Below are 22857 nucleotides of genomic sequence, written 5' to 3'. Positions count from 1 at the left end.
GAGTGGCCCTTCTCTGGATCCTCTCCAGGTTATCCACATCCCTCTTGAAGTTCAGCGCCCAAAAGTGTACGCAGTACTCCAACTGCGGTCTGACCAGCACCTGATAGAGGGGAAGTATCACCTCCTTGGACCTATTCGTCGTGCATCTGCTGATGCACGATAAAGTGCCATTGGCTTTTCTGATGGCTTCGTCACACTGCTGACTCATGTTCATCTTGGAGTCCACTAGGACTCCAAGATCCCTTTCCACTTCCGTGCCACCCAGCAGGTCATTTCCTAGGCTGTAGGCGTGCTGGACATTTTTCCTCCCTAGGTGCACCACTTTGCATTTCTCCTTGTTGAACTGCATTCTGTTGTTTTCTGCCCACTTGTCCAACCTGTCCAGGTCTGTTTGCAGCTGTTCCCTGCCCTCTGGCATGTCCACTTCTCCCCATAGCTTTGTGTCATCTGCAAACTTGGACAGAGTACATTTCACTTCCTCGTCCAAGTCACTGATGAAGACATTAAAGAGTATCGGTCCCAGGACCGAGCCCTGCGGGACCCCACTGCCCACACCCTTCCAGGTCGAAACCGACCCATCTACCACGACTCTCTGGGTGCGACCCTCCAGCCAATTCGCCACCCACCGGACTGTGTAATCATCCAAGTCACAGCCTCTTAACTTGTTCACCAGTATGGGGTGGGATACCGTATCGAAGGCCTTCCTGAAGTCTAAGTATACGACATCCACCCCTCCTCCTGTGTCCAGGCATTTCGTAACCTGGTCATAAAAAGAGACTAGGTTGGTCAGGCACGATCTGCCTGCCACGAACCCGTGCTGGTTTCCCCTCAGCATAATTTGTCCTGCCGGGCTCTCACAAATGTGAGCCTTGATAATTTTTTCAAAGACTTTGCCAAGGATGGAGGTGAGACTGACTGGCCTATAGTTGCCCGGGTCCTCCTTCCTCCCCTTCTACTTGTAGAGTTAAGGAAAAATAGCATTGTGACTGTTGCTAAATTGAGCTTTCCTACCCTACAAAAAATTAATAGTTGTTTTATTCATGATGTGAAGCAGTGTGATATGCACCCATTAACAAGCTTTCTTTTTCATATCAACTGAACCCAACTGGTAAAGTTGCTAGGTATGAAAGTGTGTGATTTTAGTGAAGAATGTGTAAAAGAGGAAGTCAGGAGACTTGGACTTCTGTTACTAGATCCTAGTACCAGTGTGACTTTGGACAAATCACTTTACCTTTCTAAAATGGAGCTTTATATGGTCCCACTTCTTATCCAGCTTCCTTCAGTCTGTCCTTTAAAAGTGCCATGTAAAAGTTAAATATTTATGGCTCCGTAATAACAAATACAGCTCTTTATCATTTGGCAGATGGTATGTCTGGGTGTTCCAGGCTATGGACAGAAGTTACTCACAAACTGGTTTAAGTGATTGGAAACAGGTTCAAATCTGTAACACGACAGAGGTTCAGTGCACTTAAACTGCTTGCAAAATGGCTGAAACTGGTTTAAGATAAACCTGATTTAGGTCAAACCAGTTCATGGAATTTCTGTCCCAGACCCTGTCAAGCTAACTCACAGTCCCGCCTTTCTTCTGCCTCATTGTGCTGGCCAAGGCCAGGGCCTGGCCATGCCCCCTACTCTCTAGTCCAGTGGGGAGTGAGGGAAAAGCCTGGGAGGGGCTCCTTCCTCCCCTCCCTCCACAGGCAGACTCAGCCCGCACCTCCAAGTAGACCCAGACCCCCCCCACCCCCCCACCACCCAAGCAAGGATTGGGGAGTGTGGCTAGGGGAATTGTTCCTGGCTCCAGGCAGGACTGGGGAGTAAAGCCTCTGCTTTGGGCTTTCCCATTCCCCCAAACTGCCCCTTTCCCCCATGCACAGGACAGCCCCCAGTTAGAAGTCCTGTAGGTGGGGAGTGGTCCACCCTAAAGTCTAATATTAAAGTCTGGTAACAAGCAGGGGGGAATCCCTTCCCTGTGCCAGGGCAGGAGGGGACCCTGCCAGGGGTGGGGAATACCCTCTGAGGCTGGGGCACCCCGCCAGCCTTGGGCTAGAGGGCCTGTTTGCCCCTGGGGGTGGGGGGAGTGCAAGGCTTTGGTGGGGCATGTGTTGGCAGCCAATCAAGGATAAGCCCTGCTTGGCTGCATTCCAGTGCCTTTGGCAATGGCTGGCAGGCTGGGAGGCATGCTTTATTTCTCCCTTGCACACCCCCCCCCTCAACTACTGGTATGAGCCACTTCAGGGATCTGACTGCCTTTCCAGTTTCAAAAGTGAATGTCTGTTCACTTGCTTCTTGGTTCAATCTACACAGTTTACACTAACCTGCAAAGATTAAATCTGTTCAGCCTGGGGCTTTTTTAATGCCTGTACTTATCCTCATTGTCCACCCCTTCTTCAGCCATTTTTGTTGTGCTACCTACTTTTGTGGGTGGAAACTTTTCCTTGGCTGATAAAGAGTTGTCATCCTCTCCTCAGTCAAATGTAGGATACCTACAGAAAAGGTAACTGCTCAATAACAGCTGGTTAGAGGGCGAAACAGGACTGTCTTTTTATAAGTACCACTACTCTTGTCCCCAAATAATGACTGTTCAACACACGCTAGTTAACACCTTGACCACTTTGCTTATATGCTCCATTTTTTCTCTGTTTCATTATCTTAGGCTTAAATCCACACAAGGACTTCAGCACTGTAATACCTTTAGGTGTCTAATGGAATTTGTAACTCCAAATCTAGGCACTTAGGCTCCCTGTAAAAAGCCTGCAGAAAGTTTGATGCCTAGGAATGAAATCCATGACAGCTGCAAATTGAATAGGGAGTTGTATAGGCCAGCCAATAAGAAATGCCATGGAACAGAGCTTAGCCAAGGCCCTAAGGCATGCAATTATTCCTTCCCAAGTGCAAGACTTTCTTGTACTTGTTGAATCTCATCTGATTGACTGTAGACCATGTTTACAGTCTATCCAGGTCATTCTGGATCCTAGCCCTAATGAGAAAATACTAAAACACCAGTGTACCCATGTTATGACTTGTGTGAGATGGATACTATGCATTGGCACAGCTGATAAAAGAAATTTTCCTTGGGGAAAGGGATCATAACTCCACACCCATTTTCATCAATGTAAAATCAAAATGCCCTGTCTACAGTTCTTCTAATAGGTTGCCCTCCTTTTTTATTCCTGATTTGAATTTGTTTTTAGTCAAAGCCAGGACAGACTTGTGTAAAATATTGCTAGTTCTGGTAGCGTACTTGCGTATGTGAAGGTTCCACTCTTCAGTACCCATAACACTTTCTCCATAATAGTTACACAAAATAATTTTGACAAAAACACTTTAATATTGTCTGGACCAGTTTACAACATGAATTATGTGCGTATTCCCAGAGCAGGGTAAATCATTTTTAAACCAACCTATTGGTTATAGTCATATACCACAAATGATTGCATCAAGCAATTTAAGGTGAAAAATTATGAAGAATATGTTAGCATCACAATCAATTTTACGTATCCAAATATCATTTTAGTACTTTTATTAAATTATATTATAAACCAGATTTAGCTTTGAGCTGCTAATTCTTGTGAAAATCATAATTGTCTTGTTCTCAGCAGGATTGCCATCCAAGTTAACAAACTTGACTTGCAGCATGCACGTTGTAGTAAATTGGTCCAAGAAGTAGCTCCATTAGACACTGTCTGTTTAGGATTCTTCCTCTCTGCTGCCTGAGCCTTCCTGTCCCTTTTACCTGAAAATCCCTCTGGCTAAAAATCACTTGCCAGGATTGTATTAAAGTAGAAGTAGAGTGCTTGGCTCTTAGTGTTAACCTTCCTTTTGTGTTCCTTTTTTTTCTGCAAAACAAAGGAATCTCAGACAGTCTTAACTGTATCCAATGTCTACTGGAGCCAGTTCCTTTGCTAGTCTTCATCTAATTTAAAGAGGGTAACACTTCCAGTCTGCTTAATCACCTCCTCAGGTGCAGTTATATTGTATGGATGTTTTAATTCTAGACATAGAAAGCTTCATATCAGCAATTTTTATATTGTTTTTCATTAGCACATTTGCCGTGGCATAGTTCTGCTATATGCATATATTTTTTGTGTATGTTCCGTGTTTCATATTATGAACAGGTCAGTATATATTGTGGGGTCGTTTTTTGTTTTGCTTTGTTTTAAGTGTTCACTTTTTTTTAACTGTTGCACATAAAATAATTCCTGAGGAAGATGCACATGTAATAAGAGAGAATATATTACAATGATTTATATAGTTGTAATTTTATAGGGTTTTTTTACATCTTGACCTCTTTTTTGGGATAGAAAATATTTGCTCAGTGGATTAGAGCATTGGTCAGCAATGCTTGCAGGTAGTGGGCTAGAATGGCCCAGCTCAAGTGTGAGGAAGGCCGGACCTAGGACCCAGCTGCCATTGTTGCCACTGGTTTTCCCAGCTGCACCATAGAATGGGAAAGTTCTGTGCAGTGTGGGGCCATTGCCACCAGTGCATCCCAGCAATACAGGCCAGTGTTGGGCTGTTGGCCATAGGTTGCACAGCCACTAGATTAGTACTCCTAAAGCTGCTGTCTTTTTTTATATTTTATGGGAAATTATATTTCCCTAGTTCCTAAACTACAATCTGTTTTGTTTCCTTTACATTGTATGGAGTAGGGTGATGAGCCACCCTTTGCTACATTGTTTAAATTTTATATATATGAAGATTGTATAAATAAGCCTGTGGATTCTTGTGTTTTGCAAGTAACGTGGGAACACTAAGTGAATGGCCTTAGTTGAATGTAGAGAAAGCTACTTTTAAAAAGTGCATTCAGATCATGACACTGATGTTCACTGCTAAGTAAAACTGGGAAGTATTATTTTTATACTTTTGGTATAAATAAGGCTATGCTGCTTTTTTTTTTTTAGCACAGATACTGCATATATCTTAGCTCTTAATATAACAAATATCATAGGGTGACAAACTTTGCAAAATGCAGAAATGGGAGACACACCATTTAAAAAAAATTGGGGGGATATTGTATATTACATTACATTCTATATTTAATAGATAATAATCTTACTAATATGTCTTGTTCTCCACTGGACTTTAATCCATCAGATTTGTTATTCAACAAGTTTGTGTGTTTTGCAGTAAAAAAAAAAGTACATTTTTCTGGCAAATGTAAAAATAAATAAATAAAACAAGCAGCGTTCATGTTGATTTTTAAATGTGTACGTCCTATCAGATCTTGCAGATTCTAAGAGTTTGCATTGCCAAAGCAGATTAGTTTCACTTGGCATTTCATGATACTGGGACAAACCAGTGAACAAGGGCAGCAAACAGAGCAAGCAGTTTGAAGGCCGTTTTGTCAATTCACAGGTCAATATGCTGCCCTCTTTCTCCCCACCCCCTTGCTTTGAGGGGAGAGCCTTTTAACTTGGTGTGAGGAAGCTGGGAGAGAACCCTTTGGGGCCAAGGAACAGCAAAGTTCTCCAGGGAAGGTGTGCTTGGAAGAAGGGCAGTAAGAGAAGAAGCAGATTAAGAGACCCAGGGAAATGGCTGGAAGACATTGCAGGGCAGGAGCCACCACCGCTGCCTCTGCTTGCACCTGTGAAGTTTCTGTCCAGACAGAACTGCCCATCATTTGAGGCTTCCACCCAGGTCCAGGTTTGGCGTTTTGGGGACTGCGGCTTGTGTGCTCCTTCCAGTGACAGCCAGGTGGGGGAGTGCCTCCCGTGTGAGCAGTGCCTCCTGATGGTGTGTCTCAGGGAACGGGCAAGTGAGCTACAGGAGGAGTTGGTGAGGGTCCAAAGCATCCTCCATCATGAGGTATTCATCTATTCAATGCTGGTGGAGACCTCTGAGACTATGGAGAAAGAACTGCAAGAGGCAGCACTAGAGAAGGGAGAGGAGATGGGCTCTCAGAAAGGTGGAATGGCAGCAAGCAGAAATCTTCATCTCCACCTGCAGCAATTCATCTGGAGAACAGATATGGAGCCCTAGCAACAGAGGGCAAAGAGCATGTTCCATTGGTGGAGGAGGACAGGACAGGCCTTTGCAAGGTGGGAAGAATGGAGATGATTACCACCAAGAAGAATCGAGGGGTGGTGGTGGGCAGAGACTTCCTTGTATGGGGGATGAAGGGAGCCATCTGCTGACTTGACCTGTTATCTCTCCTCAGTCAAATGTAGGATACCTACAGAAAAGGTAACTGCTCAATAACAGCTGGTTAGAGGGCGAAACAGGACTGTCTTTTTATAAGTACCACTACTCTTGTCCCCAAATAATGACTGTTCAACACACGCTAGTTAACACCTTGACCACTTTGCTTATATGCTCCATTTTTTCTCTGTTTCATTATCTTAGGCTTAAATCCACACAAGGACTTCAGCACTGTAATACCTTTAGGTGTCTAATGGAATTTGTAACTCCAAATCTAGGCACTTAGGCTCCCTGTAAAAAGCCTGCAGAAAGTTTGATGCCTAGGAATGAAATCCATGACAGCTGCAAATTGAATAGGGAGTTGTATAGGCCAGCCAATAAGAAATGCCATGGAACAGAGCTTAGCCAAGGCCCTAAGGCATGCAATTATTCCTTCCCAAGTGCAAGACTTTCTTGTACTTGTTGAATCTCATCTGATTGACTGTAGACCATGTTTACAGTCTATCCAGGTCATTCTGGATCCTAGCCCTAATGAGAAAATACTAAAACACCAGTGTACCCATGTTATGACTTGTGTGAGATGGATACTATGCATTGGCACAGCTGATAAAAGAAATTTTCCTTGGGGAAAGGGATCATAACTCCACACCCATTTTCATCAATGTAAAATCAAAATGCCCTGTCTACAGTTCTTCTAATAGGTTGCCCTCCTTTTTTATTCCTGATTTGAATTTGTTTTTAGTCAAAGCCAGGACAGACTTGTGTAAAATATTGCTAGTTCTGGTAGCGTACTTGCGTATGTGAAGGTTCCACTCTTCAGTACCCATAACACTTTCTCCATAATAGTTACACAAAATAATTTTGACAAAAACACTTTAATATTGTCTGGACCAGTTTACAACATGAATTATGTGCGTATTCCCAGAGCAGGGTAAATCATTTTTAAACCAACCTATTGGTTATAGTCATATACCACAAATGATTGCATCAAGCAATTTAAGGTGAAAAATTATGAAGAATATGTTAGCATCACAATCAATTTTACGTATCCAAATATCATTTTAGTACTTTTATTAAATTATATTATAAACCAGATTTAGCTTTGAGCTGCTAATTCTTGTGAAAATCATAATTGTCTTGTTCTCAGCAGGATTGCCATCCAAGTTAACAAACTTGACTTGCAGCATGCACGTTGTAGTAAATTGGTCCAAGAAGTAGCTCCATTAGACACTGTCTGTTTAGGATTCTTCCTCTCTGCTGCCTGAGCCTTCCTGTCCCTTTTACCTGAAAATCCCTCTGGCTAAAAATCACTTGCCAGGATTGTATTAAAGTAGAAGTAGAGTGCTTGGCTCTTAGTGTTAACCTTCCTTTTGTGTTCCTTTTTTTTCTGCAAAACAAAGGAATCTCAGACAGTCTTAACTGTATCCAATGTCTACTGGAGCCAGTTCCTTTGCTAGTCTTCATCTAATTTAAAGAGGGTAACACTTCCAGTCTGCTTAATCACCTCCTCAGGTGCAGTTATATTGTATGGATGTTTTAATTCTAGACATAGAAAGCTTCATATCAGCAATTTTTATATTGTTTTTCATTAGCACATTTGCCGTGGCATAGTTCTGCTATATGCATATATTTTTTGTGTATGTTCCGTGTTTCATATTATGAACAGGTCAGTATATATTGTGGGGTCGTTTTTTGTTTTGCTTTGTTTTAAGTGTTCACTTTTTTTTAACTGTTGCACATAAAATAATTCCTGAGGAAGATGCACATGTAATAAGAGAGAATATATTACAATGATTTATATAGTTGTAATTTTATAGGGTTTTTTTACATCTTGACCTCTTTTTTGGGATAGAAAATATTTGCTCAGTGGATTAGAGCATTGGTCAGCAATGCTTGCAGGTAGTGGGCTAGAATGGCCCAGCTCAAGTGTGAGGAAGGCCGGACCTAGGACCCAGCTGCCATTGTTGCCACTGGTTTTCCCAGCTGCACCATAGAATGGGAAAGTTCTGTGCAGTGTGGGGCCATTGCCACCAGTGCATCCCAGCAATACAGGCCAGTGTTGGGCTGTTGGCCATAGGTTGCACAGCCACTAGATTAGTACTCCTAAAGCTGCTGTCTTTTTTTATATTTTATGGGAAATTATATTTCCCTAGTTCCTAAACTACAATCTGTTTTGTTTCCTTTACATTGTATGGAGTAGGGTGATGAGCCACCCTTTGCTACATTGTTTAAATTTTATATATATGAAGATTGTATAAATAAGCCTGTGGATTCTTGTGTTTTGCAAGTAACGTGGGAACACTAAGTGAATGGCCTTAGTTGAATGTAGAGAAAGCTACTTTTAAAAAGTGCATTCAGATCATGACACTGATGTTCACTGCTAAGTAAAACTGGGAAGTATTATTTTTATACTTTTGGTATAAATAAGGCTATGCTGCTTTTTTTTTTTTAGCACAGATACTGCATATATCTTAGCTCTTAATATAACAAATATCATAGGGTGACAAACTTTGCAAAATGCAGAAATGGGAGACACACCATTTAAAAAAAATTGGGGGGATATTGTATATTACATTACATTCTATATTTAATAGATAATAATCTTACTAATATGTCTTGTTCTCCACTGGACTTTAATCCATCAGATTTGTTATTCAACAAGTTTGTGTGTTTTGCAGTAAAAAAAAAAGTACATTTTTCTGGCAAATGTAAAAATAAATAAATAAAACAAGCAGCGTTCATGTTGATTTTTAAATGTGTACGTCCTATCAGATCTTGCAGATTCTAAGAGTTTGCATTGCCAAAGCAGATTAGTTTCACTTGGCATTTCATGATACTGGGACAAACCAGTGAACAAGGGCAGCAAACAGAGCAAGCAGTTTGAAGGCCGTTTTGTCAATTCACAGGTCAATATGCTGCCCTCTTTCTCCCCACCCCCTTGCTTTGAGGGGAGAGCCTTTTAACTTGGTGTGAGGAAGCTGGGAGAGAACCCTTTGGGGCCAAGGAACAGCAAAGTTCTCCAGGGAAGGTGTGCTTGGAAGAAGGGCAGTAAGAGAAGAAGCAGATTAAGAGACCCAGGGAAATGGCTGGAAGACATTGCAGTGCCAGAGCCACCACCGCTGCCTCTGCTTGCACCTGTGAAGTTTCTGTCCAGACAGAACTGCCCATCATTGGAGGCTTCCACCCAGGTCCAGGTTTGGCGTTTTGGGGACTGCGGCTTGTGTGCTCCTTCCAGTGACAGCCAGGTGGGGGAGTGCCTCCCGTGTGAGCAGTGCCTCCTGATGGTGTGTCTCAGGGAACGGGCAAGTGAGCTACAGGAGGAGTTGGTGAGGGTCCAAAGCATCCTCCATCATGAGGTATTCATCTATTCAATGCTGGTGGAGACCTCTGAGACTATGGAGAAAGAACTGCAAGAGGCAGCACTAGAGAAGGGAGAGGAGATGGGCTCTCAGAAAGGTGGAATGGCAGCAAGCAGAAATCTTCATCTCCACCTGCAGCAATTCATCTGGAGAACAGATATGGAGCCCTAGCAACAGAGGGCAAAGAGCATGTTCCATTGGTGGAGGAGGACAGGACAGGCCTTTGCAAGGTGGGAAGAATGGAGATGATTACCACCAAGAAGAATCGAGGGGTGGTGGTGGGCAGAGACTTCCTTGTATGGGGGATGAAGGGAGCCATCTGCTGACTTGACCTGTTATCTCGGGAAGTCTGCTGCTTTCTTGGAGCCTGGTTCCAAGACGTCATGGAGAAATTATTGAGATTCATCCAGCCCTCTGACTTCTACCCCATACTGCTTATCCATGTGGGCACCAATGATACTACCAGGGGAGACCATGAACAGATTAAAAGTGACTACAGGGCTCTAGGTGCAAGGGTAAAGGGGACGAGTGCACAGGTAGTGTTCTCTTCAATCCTTCTAGTCATGGGAAAGGGCCCAGACAGGAGCAGGTGCATCCTGCAAATCCAATGCCTGGTTGTGCAGGTGGTATTGCTAGCAGGGGTTTGACTTTTTTGACCATGGGATGATGTTCCAAGAAGAAGGATTGCTGGAAGGAGGTGGGATCCATCTGACGAGGAGAGAGAAGAGCATCTTTGCAGATAAGCTTGCTAACCTAGTGAGGAGGGCTTTAAACTAGGTTTGCCAGGCGATGGAGACCAAAGCCCTGAGGTAAGTGGGGAAGTGACCTGGAGGAAGAGCAAGCAGGAAGGGGCAGCAGGGGAGATGCGCTCATTCTTCCTGAGAAATCAGGGCAATCAACTAATTTTCTCAGGTGCCTCTATGCAAATGCACAGAGCCTCAGAAATGAGCAGGAAGAATCTGATATCCTTGCACAATCACGGAACTATGATGTGATTGGAATAACAGAGACTTGGTGGGATAGCTCGCATGACTGAAGCACTGTCATGGGTACAAACTGTTCAGGAAAGACAAATGGGGAAAGAGGAGGAAAAGTTGCATTTTAGGTAGAAGAGCCATATGATTTGCTCAGAGCTCCAGTATGAAACAGTAGATAGGCCTGCCAAATATCTGGGTTAGGGTCAGAGGAGAGAAAAACAAGGGTGATGTCATGATGGGGTTCTGCTATAGGCCACCAGACCGGGTGGAAATGGTGGATGAGGCTTTCTTCAAACAGCAGAATTTTCTTGATCACAGGCCCTGGTTGTCATGAGGGACTTCAATCACCCTGACATCTGCTGGGAGGGCAATTCAGCAGTGCACAGGCAATCTGTGAAGTTTCTGAAGAGTGTTGGGGGCAACTTCCTGGCGCAAGTGCTGGAGTAGCCAACTAGGGGCCATGCTCTTCTTGACCTGCTGCTCACAAACAGAGAAGAATTGGTGGGGAATGTACTAGTACAGGGGATTTCAACCTTTTTCAACAAGTGTACCCCTTCTGTCTCAAGTTCCAGCTCATGTACCCCTTTCTTGTTTTTTAAGGGGTGGCACAGATCGAGGCCCCTGTGGTGAGGGAGGGAGAGGAGCTGGGGCAGGTGCTGCACAGCTGGGGCAGGGTGCAGGGCAGAGCCACAAGTGGCTGGTCTAGGCGATGTGGGGGGGCAGGTTCTGCTGCTGCATGCACCCCGGTAGGGCATGGGGGTCATGTGCCCTCAGATCTGCACTCGGAGCAGGCTGAGCTGCTGCTGCAGGCTGGTGCTGGGGCAATGCAGGACTGTTCCCGGGGCAGGGGGTTGGGCCGCACTGCAGTCAGGGCAGGTGGGGGCAATGCTGGAAAGGGGAGTAGGTGCTGCACAGCCAGGGTGGGGCATGGGACTGAGCCATGGGCGGGGGGCAGCTCCTGCTACTACATTCATCCCTGGGAGGGCATGGGGGCCATGTGGCCCCAGATCTGTGCATGGGGCAGGGTAGGCTGCCACTGCAGGCTGGGGATGGGGCAGCCTTGGGGTCTTCCCTGGGGCTGGGCCAGGCTGTGCTCAGGGTGGGTAGTGGCGGCACTGGGAGCCGGGCAATGGGAGGGGCTGCAGCCATCCCAAAATTTTCTGTAGCCTCCCCAGCTCCCGCCAGGAGCCCAACACCCCCACTGGGAAGAGCCTGGCACTGCCCCAGCCTCTGCCCCAGCCTGTAGCAGCAGCCTGCCCTACCCTACAATGGCACTGGGAAGGGCGGGGATGAATGGGGGGAGCTCCCTTGGCTCCGCACCATGCCCTGCGCTGCTTTCCCATGGATGGTCACGTGCAGCTCCACAGGCTGCTGATGGGCCTCACACCTGGCTAATTGTGTGCTGCCGGAGGCAGGCACAGAACGCACTCCCCCCTCCCCCCACCATTCAGACTCTCACAGCTCTGTGGGAAGGGGTGGCCATTGTACCTCCTCACCGTCGCTATTGCTAGCCAATCAGAAAAGTGAGCTGGAATGGAGGTGGGCGAGGCACCACAATGTGCCACGTGGGACTGGTGATGCCCAGTGCACCCCTCTCCCGGGTAAAAGGCTTAGGGTGGGAACATGCCTGGGGAGACACCACCGCCACACCCACCCACACACCCCCGCCACCGCCTTTCTAAGTATCCCTAGGGGTACACATACCAGCAGTTGACATCCCCTGTACTAGTACATGGCAACTTGGGCAACAGCAACCATGAGATGATTGAGTTCAGGATGGTGAGGAAAGGAAGGATGGAGACCAGCAGAGCAAGGACCCTGGACTTCAGAAAAGCAGACTTCAACTTACTCAGGGAACTCATGGGCAGGATCCCCTGGGAAGCCAGTCTGAGAGGGGGAAAACTCCAGGAGAACTGGCTGTACTTTAAAGAAACGTTACTGAGAGTGCAGGAACAAGACACCCTGACAGGTAGGAAGTGGCTCTTCCCCTCTATTCAGCACTGGTGAGGCCATATCTGGAGTACTGTGCTAGATACTAGGAAGAATTTTCTCACTAGGGTAGCAAAGCACCGGAGGTGGAGGAATCTCCATCCTTGGAGGTTTTTACAACCCAGCTAGACAAAGTTTTGTCCAGCATGATCTAGATGTGGATGGTCCTGCTTTGAGCAAGGGGTTAGACTAGATGACTTCCTGAGGTCCCTTCCAACTGTAATTTTCTAAGATTCTATAATTAAATTGTCTTAGATTGGCTACACCATGTGTCAGTCATTCTGGGGCTGTGTAAGCCTTGTGAATGATGTGGTAGGGGTGGGGCTGTGCACCGCACTGTAGTTGTCGTGGCTTGACTGTTAGGTGGTAAATTTGAACTGTGTTTGAGGGGAATCTGGGACAAATGCTGTCCTGGAATCATTCAGCCCAGGACCAGCACTTGATGTTTACATTTAGGGACTGTCCTGCCCAATTAAGGGAAGAGCTGTCACCCTAAAATACCATTAAATGCTGATGTTTCAAATGCCAGAACCAGTGGTACAAATGGATCCCCTTGTGCTGTTTGCTTGGCTAAAAATATTGTCAGAATCTATAGCTAAGGTACCTTCTATGTTGAGGCCTGACATGACTTTGCCAGGTAGCCTTTAGCACTTGGTACTTCCCAATTTAGAACTAGAAAAAACCTATTAAATAATTGTCTAGTCTCATCTTCCTGTGCATGCAGGGCATTTCCCTGCAGTCATGTGTTCCCTAATAAGGGCATAACCATATTTGTAGTGCTTTATCTCATTGAGTTAAATCCAGTACATATCTTATCTCCTTGTTTGTATCACTTAAAATCATCAAGGAAATAAGGCTGTAGTTATATAATTGGAAACCTCCTTGAAGTGAAAAACCTTTCCTGTGGTAGCCAGGTAAAGGCTGAACTACACAATTCTGCTAGTATTGTTGCTCCCTACAATAAACTCATACATAATTAAAGCATAATTGGTGTGAAGGTTTGCAAGGTCAGTCACAAGTTAAGTTTTGTTGTTTTTTTGTGCTTATCTCTTGCCAAAATTATATAGATAACATATCTCATAATCAAAGAAAATAAACTGGTTCAGCTGATAGTGAAAAATCCAAGATATTTTAAATATTTATGTCATATGTAAAAATGAGGTGAGGAAAAGAGTTTTTTCCAAAATTGATTAATCATCTTTCAGAGAAGAACTGCAGAAATGTATTTACTTTGACACATGCTGTTATTTCTGCATAGGCTTTTATACTTGTGGAAAATGTTACACAAACCTGAGTCAGGACATTCAATTAAAGTGTCAGTATTAACTATTATCTGTGGAAGAGTTACTGAATAAAACCCCTATCTTAATGTTGTCCTTTAAAAGAACAAACAAACCCCAAACAGCTATAGTAGTTTGTGTAATTAGCATAGTTTTGTATTTACAGTGTTTTTTGAGAGGGTAGCGTTTTTTAAATGTGTGTTTTATTGCAATGTGCAATCTCTGGTTTCAAATTAACAAGCTGAGCATGTGTTCAAGTTCACAAAGTCAAATGTCTGTTTTGACTAAGCAATCATTAGAATAAATTCAAGGGTATTTAGTTCACTGCACTTCTAACAATGTTGTATATGCGTTAGTTGAAAATGGCATAATTCTAATTGCTTGAGATTTGTGAGTGCTCTAACTTGCACTAATCCACAGAGTCCTGGTCCTCCCTGACCACTAGGCTCTACTTGGGGGACTGTAATAAAGGTTGGAGATACCTTGAGGGCAGGGGGAGTGAGATGACAGCCCACACCACAGCTGCATGTCTCTGTCTTCTTGTTAGTAGTGGGCCTTACCCTTCTGTCTAGGAAAAATATGAAAAAGAAAGAGCGAGAAATCCCCAAACTGCTAGACTACAGACAGCATCAGGAAGAGACTGTGTGCATTGTAGCTAGGAGGAGACAGGCTGAAAGCCCAGTGCAGCTGTGGAGCCTGTAAGACAAAAGGCTCTGCTAGAGAAATATAACTGTGGGAATACAGGCATCTGTCCTTGCTGGATCAGAAGGTTTGAGCAGTTGAGGATGGTTTCAGGTTTAGCAGAAAAAACACAGGAATACTAGGTAAATGCCTTCATTTTTGCCATGGGAGAGGCTGCAGACGATATCCTATATGTCCTCCCCCGCACCGAGAGAGGCAAAAATTGAGAGAGGCTTTTGAGGCCCATTTTATAGGGAAAAGAAATGTTATTTACAAAAGGGTCACATTTTAATATGAGCTATGAGGGGAAACAGCTGAATTGTTTATTACTGCAGTTCATGCTCTTACTGAGCACTGCAATCCCAGAGTTTTGAAAGAACTCCTAAGGGGGGATTGTCATCAGAGATGACAGTTTATCAGCATAACTGCAGTTAGATGCAGAACTCATATTAGCAAAAGCCATAACAAAAGTTAAGATGCAAGATACAATGAAGTAACAGCAGTATGATGTACAGGCTAACATTACACCTAAACTTCTTCAGATAACATTGATATGGTAAAAACACAATATCTAAGAGGGAAAGGGACCCTCACCTCTGGGATACAATATAATAATAGAGGAAAAAAATACTTAAAAACAATCAAGAAACTTTGATAGTGAAAGCAGTGAAAGGTTTGGTAGCAGTGGCAAAATACAAAAAACAAATCTCTGTCCTCCAAACCGCCAAATCTGAAACCGAATTGAAACACAGCCATTTTGCATGGCCCTACTAGCTGGGTCTTAAAAACCCCCAAGGATGGAGATTCCACCACTTCTCTGGATAACCCGTTCCAGTGTTTTACTACCCTCCTAGTGAGAAATTTCTTCCTAATATCTAACCTAAACTTCCCTTGCTGCAACTTGAGACAGTTGCTCCTTGTTCTGTCATCTGCTAGCACTGAAAACAGTTTAGCTCCATCCTCTTTTGAACCCCCCTTCAGGTAGCTAAAGGCTGCTACTAAATCCTCTCTCAGTCTTCTCTTCTCTAGATTAAATAAGCCCACTTCCCTCAGACTCTCCTCATCAGTCATGTGCCCCAGCCCCTGAACCACTTTTTTTGCCCTCCGCTAGACTATCTCCAAGTTGTCCATGTCCTTTCTGTAGTGGGGGGCCCAAAATTGAACACAGTACTCTAGATGTGGCCTCACCAGTGCTGAATAGAGGGAAATAATCACTTCCCTTGATCTGCTAGCAGTGCTCCTACTAATGCATCCCAGTGTGCAGTTAGACTTTTTTGCAACGAGGCACACTACTGACTCATATTCAACTTATTGTCCACTCTAAACCCCAGATCCTTTTCTGCAGAGCTGTTCCTTAGTTAGTTGGTTCCTAGCCTATACCAGTGCCTGGGTACATGGGTGTCTGGTGCCTCTTGAGTCAGGGGGGGCACAGGCCAATGCTGCTGACCAGGGTGAAGTCCCCCGTGGCCGATCTCACTCACCATGAAAGCAGCCACGCTGCTTCAGGAAGTCCCGTGACCACTTCCAGAAGCAGCACAGCTGCTTTTTCTGGCAGCCCTGCTCCCCAGCCAGGACTCGCCTGCCCCCCTGCCTACCAGCTAAACAGGGAGCCCAGCCTGGCAGGGGGGGTACAACAGTGCTCTCGGGGGGGTGCACATGCACCCCCATGTGCCCCCTACACATTTCCCCTGGCAGCGCATGGGATTCTTCCATCCTAAGTACAGGACTTTGCATCTGTTCTTATTGGACTTAACAAGATTTCTTTTGGTGCAACCCTCCAATTTGTCTATAGGGCTCTCTGCATCCTAGCCCTACCCTCCAGCATATCATCTACTACTCCCCCCAGCTTGGTGTCATCTGCAAACTTGATGAGGGTGTGCTTTTTTCCATATCTCATCAAAATAAAAGACCATCTCTGAGCCATTACATTCTACAAAGATACCAGATAGACAGCAAGTAGTAACGGATTAATTTTTTTTAGAAAAGGCGCGCACATGTTATAGTTGATTATTTTTCCTTATATATTGACTTGGCTTTACTTACACAAGCCTCATTGGTACAGGTTATGCAAAATCTCAAGTCTGTATTTGCAAGGGATGATGTTCATGAGGTCCTCATATCAGATAGTGGACCTCAGTTTACCTCCAACTTATTCCTACAATTTTCAGAGAACTTTGATTTGTACAGATTATGAAACAGCTTCTATGTAAATTCAGAGATCTGTATCTGACACATCTGAATTATCAATGTACACCGCTAGCATCAGGACTTTCTCCAGCTGAACGGCTCATGGGACAGCACCTTAGGAAGCCATCATCTATGGGACCAATGTAGCTTAGCCCTAGATTGCTCACCCTACAGGACTTTAAGAAACAAGATACTGAACTAAGACTTCAGCAGCAAAGAAACTTCAGTATTTGACACAGACCAAAACCACTACCAAAGCTGCTGGTAGGACACAGAGTTGGCTCAAAAGTTCCCAAATGTTTGGAACTGTTCAAAATATGGAAAAACCCCACTAGATCCTACTTAACGGAAACTCCAGAAGAGCTTCTCCTGAGAAATGGGGTTTATCTTCAATATCTTCCTCCCGTGGGTGGATCTAGGATTTTGAAAAGGGCTACGCAGATGTCATGACGTTATCACATATAATGCAATATTTTTCTCCAGTTGAAGAGAAACTAGAAGCTTTACTGCTTCCACCTCAACCTGAAAAGGATCAACCACCAAAAGGGAGAGGCAGAGCATGGAAATGAACCTCCTCTTCCTGGCTCAGTGAGAGAAAGGAGCTCCCAGGAGAAAAAGGCCTGGGAGACTGAGCAGACCACCATAGAGACTTGACCTTTAAACAGCCATTTATAGTGTATATAAATGATGTATATTAAACAGCCATTTAGGTGTATATTTTATTTGGCTAGTATAGCACTGTAAATCGTTTTAAAGGTTATAGTTTATTATTAATCATTTATAGTTTGTTGACATCTAATCTTGGATTTTTTATTGTAAAGAAAGGACGATATTGAGTGATCAGAATCCTGGTCCTCCTAGGTCCTCCTCCCTACCCACTAGATAGGCTGTGCTAGGGGAACAGCAATAAAGGTTAGAGGATCCCTGGGGGTAGTAAGATTACAACCAACACCATGGCTTGCATGTGCCTGTCTCCTTCCCAGCACACAGTCTTCCTTGTAGCACACAGATTGTTATGGCTAACAGGTAATCCCTATCTTCTCACATTTTTAATTCAGCAAGACAGTGATGCTGTGGTCAGGCTGAGGATCTGGGCCTGTGTGTTCTTCACATAGGCACTCAGTGCATTGACTAGAGGCACTATTGGTTCTTAAAGTTATTAAGTAAGTTGTCCAGCTTCATTTGACATCTCCTTACTTTCCACCACTTCAACAGAAAGCAATCACACTTTTTTCTGTATTGGTCCTCCAGCAGAAAACTTGCTATTTAAAAATATCTTTCCCTTCACCTGCACCCCATTTTTCACAAAAAGTTGCTTAAAAATAATGGGTTTCTCTCTGTTATCTTGTACTTCATAACCCTTTTAAATTTCTCCCATTCATTCACTTCCAGTGTGCTAGTATTTGAAGAGTATTTTTAATATTAATGAAACTGCATCTATTTGTATTGCTGTACAGCAACCCAGTATTTTTGGAAGGAGAGGCCTGGAGGGTACTATACTAGTTAATATTACTTAAGCCATTCCAGCCATCATCAGAAATACATCTATACCCAGCAGCTGTGGAAAGTTATTTAGGGCTAGAGACTACACTTAATTAGGAAAGTATGTAAAGTTTTAAAAGGCCAGGATATGCAAATGAACACCAGAACTGCCGGACCATGTCAGGGGGAGGAAGCAGCAATCGTGAGCTTGCATGGTGATTAGTTGCAAGTGCAGTGTATGTGGGGAAACAAGAACTCTTAAAGGCTCAGAAATCTGCAAGCTTTTGAGGAAAAGCATGCAGACTTTTCAGGGTTTAACCAAGCCAGGGGAAACACCCTGTATCTGGGTCCATGAAGGCAGTTTTCCTTAAGTGTTCCTGGGGATAACTGTTCTTCTGGTGTGGTTTAGTACCCATCAAGATGTTGGGGCTTAAAACCCACTTTATGGAAATGGGAGATTCTTCCCTAGCTTGTTCCTGTGGCCATATGGCTGAGGGCAGGTAAAACTTGGGGGCGTCTGAACCCCAAGCCTCCAGGCTTGGGCCTGCATGTAGGATGCCTGCCAAAAGACTTTGGAAGATTTTGGAAATATCTGAAGCCCCTGTGGAGGGGTGGAAGATGTTTGGTGGTTGTAGGGCCGCTTGTGGTTCTGATACAACTCTCAGATTTGGACTTGATTTGGCTTGGAACATGAAAAATTTCTTTAAAAAAAAAAGATGTTTCTTTGTACCATGGAGTAATAAAATGATGACAGCAATATGTTACTTGTCATTTTGAATCCCTACTTCACAAATATGATTTGATTAATCTTTGACCTCCCTGTGAGCTTAGTAATTACTATTTTAATTACTATTCACAATACATAATGGAGAAAGGATAAGGCACTTAATACTCCAAAGCCACCCAGTATCAGAGAGCAAAGCCTGGATTCTAACTCCAGAATTTTTTCAGGAGAACCACATCTCTGGATAACTAACAATTCTGACAGTTGATTATTAGGCATAAGATTGAAAAAAATGTCCCTGGAACAAGAGAGTTTAGGTAGTGTCCCTCTCTGACTTGCTTCCATGGAAGTGTAACTGGCTATTACTGAGGTGGGGCGTGGATCACTGCACACAGTGAAGGAGCAACAGCTAAAGATTTGCTGCATGTGCGGGAGATTTAAAACCCCCCCTTACCCCCCCACATATATCTGCTGCCAGCCATTTAAACGTCAATTTTAAGCAGCAAAAAAAAAGATGTGGTGTTTGTTTCCCCAGCTGCTTCTCCAACCCCATGCACCCACTGCCATTGCTCTGCCAGAGCCACCATAGGGAAGATCAGGGTGCCCCATTCACCTACACATGGTTACATTAGACAGCTAAATCAAGGCCATGAGGCAAGTTAAAATTTGGTTCAGGTTCTTAACAGTTAATATTATGAAGCTTTTATTTAATAAATAGAAGAATTAAAACATTGTGTGGAGTGCAGCAAAGTGTGGCCTTAAGTTAGTCTCAAAGGCTGTGTGTAGATGAAATGAGGGGCGTGTGCGCACAACACTTTAAAGTGGTTTAAATGCTTTTGCACCGCTTTAATGGTGTTGGTGTTTGCGCGCATCAGTGGCGTATTGTGCAGTAATTCCAGACGCTGTAGGAAACTGGGTGGGGTAATGCACCTTAAATGACTTGGGGCGCAGCAAATTAAAACTCCTCTGAGGCATTTTAGTTTGCTGTCCTACAGCCACAGAGCGAAGCACCGGGCTCTGTGCAGTTCAGGGGCTCTGCAGGAAGCCCATGTAGGCATTTTTCTTCACCTGTTTTTAAAACTGGAATCTTTGAAGTAACTGCCTCTGTCCCATGTACAGACCACCTTTCTGGTCTTCAGATTCTGATTTTGCATGCAAATCATATACAGTACATGCTTAATTCTACTGCACAAATCAAAGAAAACACAGAGTATTAAGACCTGTGTCCTCTTGTCTTCCTGAAGGATCCTGTTACGTGAGTAATTATAATAAACAGCATCACAATGTTTTTATTTAGTGGGTTGGGCTCTCAGTTATTGTGAACATGTGGTTTAGGGGTGGTGGTTATATTCTGAGCTTGTCATTTGCTTTACAGTAGTGAGATGTAACTATTAGCAATGAGAGGTTTTGCTGCAAAAGTATAACCTTCTGCCCTTAGGGACCTGAAAAGGTGAGTGAGTTTTTGTATCTAGACATTTCCTTTTATTTGCTTTAACTTTTCATGATATACAGTAATTTTTTCTTTTAAAACTGGCAAGGTTTAAATCAGTGGTCCTTCAAAATATTTTGTTTTTCTTTCTTTTTCTTTTGTACATAAGAATAATTCAGTCCATTTTTTTTTTTTTAATTTTGAAGTGTAGCATAATATAAATAGTCTTACAAACTGGGCAACTCTTACTGTCAAGTAAGGAGAGAGCAAGAGATTTACAAAGAAATACCAGCAGCCGAGTACCACTGCTTTGGGGATTTATGTAAGTGTTCCATTAAAGATAGTTCATGCTAACAGCTACTCAGAATTAGGGTTGAAACTACCAGTCATGCAGGATCTAGGAGTTCCTTGTATTCTTGTGCTTAGCTCAGGCAAATAGTGGGAAGGGAGTGTCTGGGAAAAAACAAACTTGCCTGAAGCTGAAGCAACAGGTAAGTTGAGAAAAAGACGTTAGGCAAGTAATATTACATTATTGCCCTGCAACAATATACACCATTCCGGTTTTTGTTTTTTATTAATTTTTATTTATTATAGAGCTGTTGGCTGTTTTTACTGTGCCTTGACTCAGTTGAATAAACAGGTGTTGGCATAGAAGGTGTAGTACTCATGTGAAGTTGTGTAAAACTTAATATGCACCTTTCTACCAAAAGTTCATATATTTTGTTGCTTGCATTTTAGCTCTTTAGCAGTGAAACTTTTTTTTCTTTTACCTTTAGGGTTTGTCTGTTTTTTGTTAATGTCTAAAATCAAAATAAAGTGAACCAATTTCACGTTCACAGTGTAATGTCAAAATATGTACCCTACCTCTGGTCAAATGCATGCACGCACCCAAGTGCTATATTTTATGTTTAGGAAATGCTAATATTCTGTCATCCCAAACTGTTTATAAATCAATTCATTTCCTGGATTAAGACTGCAGAAAACAATAGCCCCCGGTTTTATACTAATGGGAAACAGATAGTGAAGTTCAAAAGGTGGTGGTTTAAAGGCACTTTATATATATTCTTCACCAGTTCAAGACTAGTTGTGCACAGAGTATGACAGCTGTAATTTACAGGAGCTGTCAGTGGCTTCAAGAAGCTATTACACAGCCAGGGATTGCTAGGCCACATGTCTGCAAAAGGACCAGTAGCATAGAGGGTTTATATGGGAGCCATGTGCTCAGGAGGACTCTGTTACCAGCAGTGGACTGCTTCTTCTGGGACTGGCCAGCCTTCAGGTTACCTTGCGATAACAGGGTGTTGCAACCCAGCCCTGCTGTGCTTGGGAAAAGGGGGCAAAAAGTTTTTACTGAATCTATTAACTGCACTGACAATACAGTGCAGATGTAGCAAAGGATAGAGAACTCTAACTGAACTTGATAAAACAGAGATGTTTCTTACAATTTTTGATATAACATTGAGTACTCTATTTCCCATCTTGCTGCTCTTGTTTTAATCTTGTGCACAATAAAAATAAGAATGTTGTCTGTAAACTAACTTGAAATATGGGGTTTCCCTTTTACATGTTTCCAGTGATCACCGTACATATTAATTGTAGAATGTTTGGGTTTGCTTGAATGGGAACCAAATGAAAACATTTCAAATTTCCTGTAAAATGAAATTTTGGAGAAAAAATTATTTTGGGTTGAGATATTTTGTTCAGACTTAAGTTGTTATAAATGTAAAACAAATTTGTTTTCAGGTAGGACCTTTCCATTTGCATAGGATTGCTTTTATTACATTCTTTTTCTATTTTTCTGAATAAAATGTAGTTGAAATTGACGCTTTCTGGAGAAAGTGCAATATTTTTATAAAATGGTATTTTTCAATGAAAAAATCTTATCAGAAGCATTTTGGCCAGCTCTAAATGCAGCATGTTCTACTCTAATACGGGTTTGACAAGTTTTTTCTTTCACACAAAACAAACTTAATAGAAAGATATACATCCATCTCTTTTGGAATTCTTAATCCTCCCAAAACAGTTCACCCTGGATGATTAGCTGTAGCTTGAAAACTAATGTTTGACCAAGATGAACTTTTCTCAGGCCCCAGTTCAGTAAAGTATTTACACATGTCCTCAAGTGCTGGACTTAATGGGCTGTAGTGCATCTCTGTTGCTTTCCTATCTTAACTGTAGCTCAGTCCAAAGGAGTAGTTGTTAAGCAATACAAAGCTTGCACTTCCTCTGGGCTTGCTCTGCTAATCTATAGTGGTTTTTCTGCTAGCATTAAGTCAGGATAGATAAGCAACTGAGAGAATTTAAACTAGAGCAAATAGGATGCAATTGAGAAAAGGGCAAATTTAAACTATATATCAAGCCCCTTGCCTGCATGACAAGATTATGGAAGACAGTTGAAACTGGGAAATAGCATAAAGTGGTGGAGGCCCTACTATGTAAATAAATTATAGGGCGAGAACTAGAAAATGTATTTATGGAAACTCTACAACTCTACTGAATGGCCAAAATACCCATTAAATGGACTGTTTCTCCAAATTCCATGATTTTCTGAAGCTTGGGGTACCTTTGGTTTTTAGTTTTTATTGTTTGTTTGTTTGTTTTCCTCCATTCA

General features: G+C 43.2%; 1 protein-coding gene across 4 annotated transcripts in view; it reads left to right on the top strand.

Moving 5' to 3' along the window:
• Window positions 1-22857, top strand: part of PPFIBP2 (PPFIA binding protein 2) — a 206012-nt gene that overhangs the window by 19791 nt on the left and 163364 nt on the right. For 3 of the 4 annotated variants that reach the window (XM_014521940.2, XM_014521943.2, XM_025209278.1), the window contains exon 1: window positions 20192-20267. The exons of the other annotated variant lie outside the window; for it this stretch is intronic. The gene's annotated coding sequence lies outside the window, so the exon portion shown is untranslated. Of the gene's footprint in view, window positions 1-20191; window positions 20268-22857 lie in introns of those variants that run through there. 4 annotated transcript variants of the gene reach the window in all.

This window comes from Alligator sinensis, unplaced genomic scaffold (genome assembly GCF_000455745.1).
Source record: "Alligator sinensis unplaced genomic scaffold, ASM45574v1 scaffold1072_2, whole genome shotgun sequence".
Lineage (NCBI taxonomy): Eukaryota > Metazoa > Chordata > Crocodylia > Alligatoridae > Alligator > Alligator sinensis.
This window is presented reverse-complemented; position numbering and strand designations above follow the sequence as displayed.